The 13,386-nt window shown below is 33.9% G+C and overlaps 1 protein-coding gene across 3 annotated transcripts in view; it reads left to right on the top strand.

Moving 5' to 3' along the window:
* LOC150103376 (vesicle-associated membrane protein-associated protein A-like) overlaps positions 1-13,386 on the top strand; it is a 137,411-nt gene that overhangs the window by 16,614 nt on the left and 107,411 nt on the right. The gene's annotated exons all lie outside the window — the stretch shown is intronic.

Below are 13,386 nucleotides of genomic sequence, written 5' to 3'. Positions count from 1 at the left end.
GGGACGTGGTTTATGTGCAACAGTAATGGAACATTCCCATTGAACACAGCGAGGTCAAGGGTATGAAAATTGGGCAAATATGAAAGGGAAAAAATACAGGCTCCAAAATTTGCTTTCGAACAAAAATCCTCGAGCGTTTTACGTGCCATGTGCTGCTCATACTCTAAATTTAATCATTAACGATGCAGCCAAAGTGAATGCAGATACAATTAGTTTCTTTGCAATTATTCAAGAAATATAAAATTTCTTTTCATTCTCTTACAAACATTGGGCAATCCTTTTAATGTTCGTAAAAAAACTAACATTGACACAGCCATCAAAAACGCGTTGGTAAATTAAAATCAATGCAATCCACCCTCTACGATATCAGTTAGGAGAATTTTACGATGCACTTTTTGAAATTTTAAATAATCAAAATTTTTATAAAGAAACTCAGCATGAAGCACAAACATTATGTGCTAAATTAAAGGACTGCAAATTTATTTGCTCTCTTATAACTTGGCATGATTTACTTAACAGAATAAACGCTGTGAGTAAAATGCTTCAAGACAAAAATATGAACCTTACACTTGGTTTAGAATCTATCGAAAACTTAAAAATATTCTTACAAGAGTATTGATCAGATACAAATTTTAAAGAAGTTCTATAAATGGCAAATGAATTGAGTGAAGAGGTGGATGGAGAACAAGAATTTAAAACTGGTACGGAAGTGCGATGACGAAAGAAGACACGAAAATTTGACTACGAGCATGATGACAAACGCCACAATCGCCAGAAGATAAATTTAGAGTGAATGTGTTTTATTCACTTATAGACGTTACAATGTGTTCGTTAATAGAACATTTTGAACAACTAAAAACATATTATGATAATTTCAATTTCTTGTATAGATTACTACAAATTAACAACGAAGATTTAGGAAAAAATTGTGACTATATAGAGATTCTCTTAAAGGACTGCGACAATAAAGACGTAAATGCAATATAACTATATGACGAGTTATGTCCGGGATATTTTTCGGAAGAATAATTTAAATATTCAAAACCCTTTCGATATTCTTAATTTTATTGTGTCCAATAATTTATCTTTCACTAACTTTTCAATTGCTTTAAGAATACTACTAACCTTACCTGTTAGTTTAGCGAGCGGTGAACGTTCCTTTTCTAAGTTGAAATTGATTAAAACCTACTAAGAACTAGTATATCACAAAAAAGCCTTTAGTTTGGCGTTAGTAGCTATTGAAAATAATATATGTGCAGAATTAAATGTTAAGACCATTATTTTTAATTTTGGGAATATGGAATCAAAAACCTTGAAATTTTAATAACAAAATTTCAAGTATATTTATGTAATTTAATTTATTTTCTGTTATTCTGTAAAGATGTCATTTTTTGAATACTTATATTAAATGTTCTAATTATTTCTGATCATATTAAAAATGAGGATATTAGGAAAGAACTTGACATTGTCAGCATCCAGGAATGCGTTAGCAGAGCTAATCTCAGGTGGTATGGTCACTTAAATAGAATGGGAGAGGAAAGATTAGCAAAACAAGTGTTCTCTGTCAGGTTGGCAGGAAAACGACCCAGAAGAAGACCAAGATATAGGTGGATTGATACGGTAAAAAACACTGACCAGGCATGCACTCAGGAATACATATCCATACTTGAAGTAGAAAAAGCCATCAAAGGCTTGAAATTTGAAAAGGCAGCAGGAGTAGATGATATTCGACCAGAAATGCTGAAGTATGGTGGTATAAAAGTCTTACAGTGGCTGCACTGCATAGTTCAGAAAGCCTGGACAGAGGGACGAATTCCCGATGATTGGAGTAGAGCTCTCATAGTACCCATATATAAAAAGGGAAATAAAACTGAATGTGAGAATTACAGAGGTATTTCCCTACTGAGTGTTCCTGGCAAGATCTATGCAAGTATACTTGAGAAACGGTTGAGAAGAATTGTGGAAGAAAAGCTTGGTGAAAAACAAGCTGGATTCAGGCCAAATAGAGGCTGTCAGGATCAGATCTTCACTTTACGACAAATAGTCGAGAAAGCATGGGAATACAACAAAGATCTGTATTTAAGTTTTGTCGATTTGGAAAAGGCATATGACAAGGTGCCAAGAGAGAAGCTATTCAATACGCTGCAGTTATATGGTGTCAATGGGGCATTATATCAAGCAATACTTAGTCTTTATTTGAGTTGTAAGTCAGCAGTTAGAATTGAAGGATGTACAGGAAGATGGTTTAATATTAAATCTGGTGTGAGACAAGGATGTACATTATCCCCTCTGTTATTCATTATCTATATGGATCACATTATGAAGGAATGTGGTATTAAACCTGATATCAAAATTGGAGATGTTAATGTCAGCTCTTTGCTTTATGCGGATGATGTTATACTTCTAAATAAATCCGCTACAAGTCTGCAAGATTCTCTGACTAAATTGAATAGCTGTTGTAATAGATATGGTATGAAGGTCAGCAATAAAAAGACAATGACAATGAAAATAGGCAGAATCATTGAAAATGTCAACTGTGTTGTGAATGGAGAACCTGAGGAACAAGTAAAACATTTCAGCAACTTAGGCACGATTTTTACTGAAGATGGTAAATTAAATATAGAAATAGACAACAGAATCAGCAAAGCTGGTATGGTGGGAAGTCAATTGAATAAATTCATATCAAATAAGAAAGAAATTAGTCGGAACACTAAATTAGCTGTATACAAGACAGTGTTCAAACCAGTTTTAACTTATGGATCTGAGAGCTGGGTCAAAAGTAAAACACTTGACCAAAGACTAGAGACCGCAGATATGATAGTCCTGAGAAAGAATAGAGGCATGAACAGATGGCATCATTGGCAGTATCATATTAAAAATGAGGATATTAGGAAAGAACTTGACATTGTCAGCATCCAGGAATGCATTAGCAGAGCTAATCTCAGGTGGTATGGTCACTTAAATAGAATGGCAGAGGAAAGATTAGCAAAACAAGTGTTCTCTGCCAGGTTGGCAGGAAAACAACCCAGAGGAAGACCAAGATATAGGTGGATTGATACGGTACAAAGTGACTTAGACGATAGAAATATAAGATCTGAAAATGTTGGAGTCTTGACAAATAACAGACTGATTTGGAGGAAAATTGTAGATAGGAAGTTAGTAATGATGTAATTTTTTTCATGTAGTACTGTCATATCCTGTACACCCCTTGAGGGTACACGGCAGGAATTTGATGATGATGAATGAATTATTTCTGAATTATTTTCTTATTTTCTCATCTCTTTTGAGTTTCTTTTATTTTTCTAAAAGATTGTTCCACTTATAAAAATTATTACAAAATTTTTACAAGTTACTAAGAATTTAGTAACTTGTAAAATGCAAGAATTTTTTAAACTTTAGTTCAAATAAATTTTAACTTTAATTAAAATTCATTTTAATTTTGTTAGCGATTCGGGTCGGTGAGAAGACTATAATCCCTGTATCATTATATTCAACGATTAAAATGAAGTGGCTTTATCAAACTTTCTTAAACTTTTGAGAATTTTTTGAATATTCTGGTTTTTAACGATTATCCTGCCTAGCCAACATCCCTGGTTCGTTACATTTAGCGAACCGACCTGTGGCTGTTCCGTCAAAATTTATTTAAGAAATTTCAAATAATTAAAATTTTTATTATCGTAAAAGAACCACACTCTCCCGGATTGTTACAGGGGCAGTAGAAGGGGTGGTGGTTTGAACCAAATGCTTCCGGTGGGCGTGGCTTCATGAGTTAGGAATTCAGGATTTTCCCTGGGGGCATATGTGTCAATGGCTTCAGTTCTTGTGTTTTGGTTCACGTATGGAATTGTGGGTGATTTTTTTGGTTTGCATATGGAATTGTGGGTGATGGTAGAGATAAGGATTAGTGTAGTGATTGGTGGGACACTTCTGACCAGATCAAGATAAGATACGGAATCGTGACGTGGATGTTTGTTATTATAGATTTTGGAATTTCGGTGGGGCCCTCGTATGTCAGTGACTTCATGTGATTTTGGTTCGCATATTGCATTGTGGGTGATATTTAGAGTTAAGATTCGTGATGTTATGTGTTTGGAAATTTCTGGGGAACATATGTCTCTCTGTGATATCACATGGTGTTTTGGTTCGGCTGTGGAATTGTGGGCGATGTTTTTGAGATTAAATATCTTGGAATTTTCCCAGGTGACACACATCTGTCATTGTCGTCATGTTTTGTTTGGTTGTCTAGTCTATTGATGGCTGTACTAATTTTCCAATATATTTGGGGTATTTCTTTCCTGTTAAAGGGTGGGAATTCTTAGAGTAGAGTTGTGATGGCAGCTGTGATTAGGTTTTTCTGAATAATTTAATGATATACTGGTGTCCCTCAAAGACACTTTTTTTTTCCATAGCTCATCCTAATTCAAATTCATATTTTTTCCATAGCTCATCCGTGTTTTCTTCTATATTCATATTCTAATTCAAATTCTTATTTTATTCATAATTGATCCGAATATTTTGATTCGTCTAAAATTAAGATCTTAAAGTTCAATAAATAAATAAACAAATCGTGTGTGAATTCACGGTGATTTCAAAAGTGATCTTACTTAAAAATACATAAACACATCAACGACATTGTTTGTTCTTTTAAGTTTACATATTTATTTCACAGATATTATTTACAATTCAATATGCGGAACTAGGAATTTACAGATATCATCAATGCATATGGTGTTTTTCTTGTCGTAACATTTCTTTGATGAGCCAGATTTGATTGCCTGATTTTGATACTACTTTCCAGATGATTATGGCAATTTCTGTGGTCACTAATATTAGCAGTACTGCTATAAAAGCAAGTATCTGCCACTTTTGCGATGGTTCTTGATTTTCACCAGAAAAAAAAAAAAGAAATCATTGATAGTAATGGAAAAGTTAGCAGATTACTATTGTTGGATCCTATTTTGTCTTAATCTATACCTTGGATCCGACATGTTATTTACTATGATGTTCTTAAACAAAATTGAAAGTTGCTAGTTGATTTCTAATTCAAGTATAAAGAAAATTTATATTTAAAGACTGCGCCACTTTATATCTGAATTAGTTCAAGAATTGAAGATAAACCAACTCACAAGTCTCTCTCCTTTTAGGTGTTAATATTATATATACTGGCCGAGAATATTTAACTTACTTAATTTACCCACTTTGGTTTGAATATTTTATGAATGGTGCAGTAAAAGAGATTCAGGCAAAATACATCTTTTGATTAACAAAAACAAAAATTTAATTTTAGAATCACAAATTTTACACTTAAGTTTTAATCAGTAATTAAGATATCACAAACATTTTAGCTTCTCTGATGAGTACAATCCTACAAACTCAGACAATGATAAATCTGTTATCTCTAATACAGTCTTCTTACAGTTCCTTAAGTTCCAAATACAATAAAAATTGCAGTAACACACCTCTTCACAAACAAACACTTATAAATTTACACTTCAGCTAATCTCCGCAATAGTTACTGTTAATATAAGGAAATTCTAAGAAGAAACACACTCGCATCTCTGCATAGGAATATTAATGGTTGGAATATTCTTACCGATAATCTTCTTTATTCATCTACCTTTATGCGAACATTTTTTGTAATTGTAAACACTTTACACAGTATATGGCACTCATTAACATAATTCTTCTAAGCAATAACTGAATTAATCATCGGTCACAATACACATAAATAAACATTGTTGCATGAAGTACTACTGATCACTCATGAAATAAGGCAACGCACAATAATTCCTTAACTTGAGGTTTTATATGCACAGTTGTTCACTCTTCCTGCATTCATATAATTCTTTAGGCAATATATTTCTAAGCACAGCTAACGGTAAACTCAATTTTACAGCCCCTACTATTCTCTAGTTACTCGATGCTTTATTTCAAGATTCTGTGTGTCCTTGACAGGTCGGCCCTGAAATTAAATCTCAACTCAAGTATTGCTAGTCTATTTAGTAGTCACTCAGCTGTCTTCCATAGCTATAATTGTTATTCTACAACTTATTAGCTACCTGCCTCTAGACTAGTAGACCTTGTTTAGCTGCTTGAGTGACTTGCCGACTCGCTATTAACATACTGTGATTTCCGAATGCCCCGATTCCAACCTAATGCCAATCCTCTCCTTTCTCTCTCTCTTAATAATCTAATCTCTCCTTAATTCATTAATAATTTCAGCGTTCATTGCTTATATATCTGTTCTTCCCGCCTCAATTATTCTCGTGATTTCTTTCTAAAACTCTTTTCAATAAACCTTCTCCTCACGTGGTATTCCAAAAACGTGCTCGCTCACTTATATACGTTTCCATGAAAACCAAAGAAAATATAATAAAATTGAGGTATTGCATAATGCTAAACTTCTACAAATAGGAATAAAGAATATTTATATTTCAATTAATGCGCAGTTAAATTATCAAATACAAGTTCTTATAATATTAACATAGTAATAATTAAAATAGCTTAATAATATTTAATACAGTCTTATCACTATTAATACATATATCTTTGATTAAATAATTAGATATTAGACAAAACTAAGGTAGTTATATGAATATTAAATTATAAAATAAGTTATTTACATTAAATAATTACAAGTTTAGCTTATGTGATGGAAGATCATGTTGGATTCTGAAGCAAATATTAATTACTCAAATTACTACATATTCAGAATCCAACACTATAATCCTAATACAGTAATTAGTTTTGGAAGTATCAAAGCTTTACAGAAACATACAAATTTGCCACATGAAACCGTGAAATGTTTGTTAGCAACACAACCTACGTATGTGAGACATAAACCCATTAGAAGAGAGTTTTAACGCAATCAAATCAAAGTCCCGACACTTTTACACACTTTTCAATGTGATTTGGCAGATATGTCATCCCATGTAAAAGAGAATGGGGGTGTGTGTGTCCTTCTTGTATGCATTGATTGTTTTTCCCGATTTGCGTGGGTTCGAACCCTGAAGAAGAAATCAGCAGGCGCTGTTGTTAATGCTTTCGAGTTTATTTTTAAAGAGGAAGTGCCATGTTACATAAACACTGATCAAGGAAAAGAGTTTTGCAACAAGAAAGTTCATGCATTGTTTAAGAACCATAATATTCATTTCTACACAACCAGGACCGAAATGAAAGCACCCATTGCAGAAAAATTTATCACAACATTGAAAACAAAGATCTACAAGTGGATGACATATACTAAAAGTAAAAGTTATACGAATGTTTTGCCGACCCTTGTACATACTTATAACCTCACACCACACCGCACTATCGTTATGGCTCCTTCGCAAGTTAACCTTCAGAACGAGGATCATGTTTGGAAATATTTTTATGGAACCCAAGAGGAGACTACCAAACCAAAAGTTTAAGTAGGTGATAGTGTGGTTTTAAGTGATGATACCCACAAATTTCGAAAAGGGTATTGGGGTAACTGGACACGAGAATTGTTCACTATTGCTCAGGTTATTAATAGAAACCCTATAGTATATAAAGTTCGTAGTCGGGACGGAGAGATAGTGGAGGGAACTTTCTATGAACCTCAACTGCAAAAGACTGATATACCCAATGAACTTCCGGAAGACGTGTATCTAATCGAACAAGTACTTAATCACCGCAAACAGAAAGGAAAGCTTCAGTATTTGTTAAGTGGCTAGGTTATCCCTCATCGTATAATTCTTGGGTTCATAGCGAAGATGTTTTACTTAACCCTTCCCAGTAACGCCAGTATGAAAATATTTCCTACAAACATGCAAACGAAATTGCAAGTGGAATTACCACACAAGATCAGACTTAAAGGTAAATGGGAAGTTGCTCTTGCCGAAATTCATCTTCCGGGAGAATTTAATAACATCGATTCCGGTTACGACGAGTTTCACATGATACGTGCAATTGGAGGAGGAGTCAACACTATCGACAACAGCATCACAGGAAATAAAGTTTTCGAAAAGTCTAAAAAAGGATTTTACAAAGTGTACAAGATTCCCCATGGCAGTTACAATTCGCCCTCTGAACTTCTTCAAGCAGTGTTTGATGTGAGTTCTCTGATTACTGGAAAAAGAACCCAAACCACATTATTTCTCTGACAGTCCCAAAAGATTACAAACTTTTGTTTCCCAAGGAGGCCTCGGGTTTGGGCCTTCTACTGGGTTTTAATCAGATTGGTATTAAACTGAAAGGTTCAATCACAGGGAAATATCCAATTGATATAAAGAGGGGTGTAGCCCGTTAATTTTGTTTATTCTGATTAAATCCAAGAACAGATAGTTGGTGATACATGTGCACCATTGTCACGAATTGTTCAGTGCACCACCAAGTGTTCCTTCGTTTTTGCTCAACCTGATTATTATCCGTTACGAAAACAAACATTTTATCAATTAGCATTGAAATTCGTTCTGACAGCGGCGAGTTGTTCCACTTTCGTGGCGGCAAGACAATAGTTAAATTACAGTTCCGACAAGTGAAGGATGACTGATTATCTCAGATATTACACAATGCAGCAGGTGGGGCTCAAATGTTTATGGGGCCCCCAATACAGCGTGGGTTTGGATTAGGTAGCAATTTCAGAAGTGCCTTCTCCTTTCTAAGTCCACTTTTAAAACCTGCAGCTCAATTTGTCGGTCGTTAAGCCTTAAAAGCCAGTCAGCATAGGATAGGATATTAGAAGGGGTACCTGTACGTCGAGCCTTTATAAACAGAGCATCAGTAGCTGGGAAAACCATTGCTGAAAAGGCTCAGAGTCGATTACTTCAGAAACGTCAAGGAAGCAAGAAGAAAAAAAATGAATACTAAAAAACGCAAGCGAGATGACATCTTTTGCTGAGGATATGATGTCAGAGTTAGATCTTTTTTCCCACCCTCGTGTCAACATGTGTGTGGAAAGTTCTTATGTCACCTACCAACCAATATCGAGTACTAACAGTGGAGGTCCTGTAGAATTTTGCATACCAGGTACATCTGAAGAATATTTGGATTTGGGAAAATCATACCTATACGTTCGTGTGCGCATCACTGACAATTATAATAAACCTATCGAAGATTCTTCTATTGGTGTTGTGAATCATTTTTTCCATTCCCTGTTCAGTCAAATTGACTTTTTTTCTCCAAGATAAACTAGTGAATGTGGCATCAGACACGTATCCTTATAGGGCTTATATTGAAAACCTACTAAATTATGACAGAGATGCTAAAAACAGTCAACTGACAAATGAAGAATTTGTTAAAGATTATGTGGTTAATGTTAGTGATATGTTTACCAAAAGTGAATGTGGAATGCTTAGACGACAAGCTCGATTTAACCAATCGAAAAGTGTCGAGATGCTTGGACAAATACACGCTGACGTCATGCATCAAGACCGGTACTCGATCAACAACATTACTGTTCGTGTTCGTATTGTTCGCAGTTCTCCCGAATTTTGTTTACTGACTGCAAATGCTGATTGTAAGGCTAAAGTGCAAATTGAAGAGGCTACACTTTTTGTCCGCAAAGTCAAAATAAATCCAAAGATTCAACTGGCTCACCTGTCTGTGTTAGACAAGTCAAACATGGTATATCCCATCAATCTTGTGCAAGTGTCTTATTTTTCGATTCCCAAGGGTATGTCAGATGCCACACGAGACAATCTGTATCTAGGTGAAATACCATCATCATCATCATCAAATTCCTGCCATGTACCCTCAAGGGGTGTACAGGATATGACAGTACTACATGAAAAAAATTACATCATTACTAACTTCCTATCTACAATTTTCCTCCAAATCAGTCTGTTATTTGTCAAGACTCCAACATTTTCAGATCTTATATTTCTATCGTCTAAGTCACTTTGTACCGTATCAATCCACCTATATCTTGGTCTTCCTCTGGGTTGTTTTCCTGCCAACCTGGCAGAGAACACTTGTTTTGCTAATCTTTCCTCTCCCATTCTATTTAAGTGACCATACCATCTGAGATTAGCTCTGCTAATGCATTCCTGGATGCTGACAATGTCAAGTTCTTTCCTAATATCCTCATTTTTAATATGATATTGCCATTGATGCCATCTGTTCACGCCTCTAATCTTTCTCAGGACTCTCATATCTGCGGTCTCTAGTCTTTGGTCAAGTGTTTTACTTCTGACCCAGCTCTCAGATCCATAAGTTAAAATTGGTTTGAACACAGTCTTGTATACAGCTAATTTAGTGTTCCGACTAATTTCTTTCTTATTCCATATGAATTTATTCAGTTGACTTCCCACGATACCAGCTTTGCTGATTCTGTTGTCTATTTCTATATTTAGTTTACCATCTTCAGTAAAAATTGTGCCTAAGTAGCTGAAATGTTTTACTTGTTCCACAGGTTCTCCATTCACAACACAGTTGACATTTTCAATGATTCTGCCTATTTTCATTGTCTTTGTCTTTTTATTGCTGACCTTCATACCATATCTATTACAATAGCTATTCAATTTAGTCAGAGAATCTTGCAGACTTGTAGCGGATTTATTTAGAAGTATAACATCATCCGCATAAAGCAAAGAGCTGACATTAACATCTCCAATTTTGATATCAGGTTTAATACCACATTCCTTCATAATGTGATCCATATAGATAATGAATAACAGAGGGGATAATGTACATCCTTGTCTCACACCAGATTTAACATTAAAGGTGAAATACCATCTAGATTAATTATTGGACTGGTCGCTAGTGATGGATTTAATGACACTTTCAACAGAAATCCATTTAATTTTCATCATTTCAATCTGAATTTTCTTGTAGTGACAGCTGACGGTATTCAGTATCCCTCACAACCTTTGACTCCGAACTTCAAAAAAAGGCATTACAGCAGATGTTATATGTCACTGTTCACATCACTAGGCAAATGGAACAGATACAGTGGTAATGACTGAAGAATACGTAAAGGGAAACGTTCTCTATGGATTTGACTTATCGCCAGATCAAAATGCCGTTCCCCCCCCATGTCAGCCTGTTAAGAAGAGGAAGTGTGTTAGTTTGGCATTAATAGCTATTGAAAATAATATATGTGCGGAATTAAATGTTAAGACCATTATTTCTAATTTTGTGAATATGAAATCTAAAACTTTATAATTTTAATAAAAAAAATTTCATGTATATTTATTTAATTTAATTAATTTGTTATTCTGTAAAGATGTCATTTTTGAATACTTTATTAAATGTTCTAATTCTGAATTATTTTCTCATCTCTTTTGAGTTTCTTTTATTTTTCTAAAAGATTGTTCCACTTGTAAAAATTTTGTAATAATTTTTATAAATTACTAAGAGTTTAGTAACTTGTAAAATGCAAGAATTTTTTAAACTTTAGTTAAAATAAATTTTAACTTTTAATTAAAATTCATTTTAATTTTGTTAGCGATTTGGGTCGGTGAGAAGGCTATAACTCTGTATCATTATATTCAACGATTAAAGTGAAGTGGCTTTATCAAAATTTCTTAAACTTTTGAGAATTTTTTGAATATTCTGGTTTTTAATGATTATCCTGCCTGGCCAACATCCCCGGTTCGTTACATTTAGCCAACCAACGTGTGACTGTTCCGTCAAAATTTATTTAAGAAATTTCAAATAATTAAAATTTTTATTATCGTAAAAGAACCACACTCTCCCGGATCGGTACAGGGGCGCTTAGAAATTGCATGCCAGTGCCAAAGACCCTTAGTGCCGGCTCTGATGACTGGGTAGCATTTTACTGAAGCCAGAGAACCAGCTGGGACTTCTAACCTAATGTCTAGCTTTCACATTCTTGTGGTGCATCCCTTTAATGTTTATCTGTATACTGAACAAATAAAGATGGTGGCAGCTTGACATTTAGCCAGCCAAATTGTATTTTGTATGGGTTTAAACAAGAAGGCAATAATGGTGCAATGATAAAGATGAAATTTCATGCCATTTGGGGCATTGCCCAGCATGGCTGGACTAAGACAATGTTGCGCCTCAGGCAAACTCCTTCTTTGGCGCCTCAAGGGTTTTTTTAATATTTAATATTTCCTGATTGTAAGTAGGTATAGGTTTTCTGAAATTATTAATAATTTCATAACTTCAAGATTTCTACTTATCATATCTATTCACTAACAAAAAAATAAAATAGTACATATAAAAAAATGACTAAATTATTGATTATTAAAAATATGGGTTTTTCACTTTTGATTTTATCACTTATAATTTACATATATATTTTTCTTGATTTTAAATCTGTGAAAGTTTTTATTCTTTCATGTCTATTTACTGAACAACTGCATTTTCAATAGATAGTAAGGCTAAAGAATTTAATCTCTCACTCCCCATTGTTGATCGCAGTTATGTTTTGATAAGCTTTAATTTGCTGAAACTTCTCTCAGCTGTTGCTACTGTAATAGGAATCATCAGCAGAATTCTCAGTGCAACCCATGTATTTGGAATTATATTGTGCAAATTATTTGCTTTTAAAAATTGTCAAGTTTCCAATGGCAAATTGTTGTTTTCCGGAAGTAAACTGTTTAGAGATTTAATTTCTTCAAAGAGCTTGTTCCCGTCGATGTCACTATTTTCATGATGAAGAATTGAATGCAAATCCATACATTGTTTTTTAATTCATTTAAATCGCCTATTTTAGTTATATTAAAAAGAAAACCCCAATTTCGCTTGTACGTTTTTATTTGTTCAGATCTTTCTTCAAAAGATGTTAATATTATTTCCAAAATTATGTTGAATATCATTTTTCTAAACTTTGTTCTCTCATCAACAGTAACAAGAGTGTCTTCAGATTCATAACTAAATAATTTCTGCCTACGAATTATTCTTTTTTCAGTAAATATTGGCTCTGTTCCTAAAAGCTTTGCTAATTCCTTAGCTTGAGTCAAAGCATTTTTAAATTCTAGTATACGGTATTGTCTAATGAATTCCGTTCATGATTTTAATAAATTTATAAACGTTTTTAAATCCATACTTTTTTGTTTGCATTGATTTGCTAACTATGTTAATCCAATGAAGTACGTCATACCACATCACTAACATAACTAAAAAGAAATAATTGCAATGTTTTTCTGCTAGTGTTAAAGATTCAGATTTGGTAGCTGCATCGGTTGAATTTTCACCAAGTATTATCAGTGCATCATGAATTTTGACAATCTGATACCTAACTGACTTTATGCATTCAATACGACTCCCAACGAGTTTCACGTACTGCTTTAACAGTGAAATTTGGTACATTATCAGTTAAAATTTTCCATCTAGCAACGGATGCTGAAAATAATGTATAAAGCCTTTGAATAACACCAAAAAAATGAAACAGATTGTGGGCAAGACATTGCTGCATCTCCTATAACTAAATTTAAAGAATGGCAGCCACATGGT

This window comes from Typopeltis vanoorti, chromosome 9 (genome assembly GCF_054136105.1).
Source record: "Typopeltis vanoorti isolate ZY-2024b chromosome 9, IOZ_Tvanoo_1.0, whole genome shotgun sequence".
Lineage (NCBI taxonomy): Eukaryota > Metazoa > Arthropoda > Arachnida > Uropygi > Thelyphonidae > Typopeltis > Typopeltis vanoorti.
This window is presented reverse-complemented; position numbering and strand designations above follow the sequence as displayed.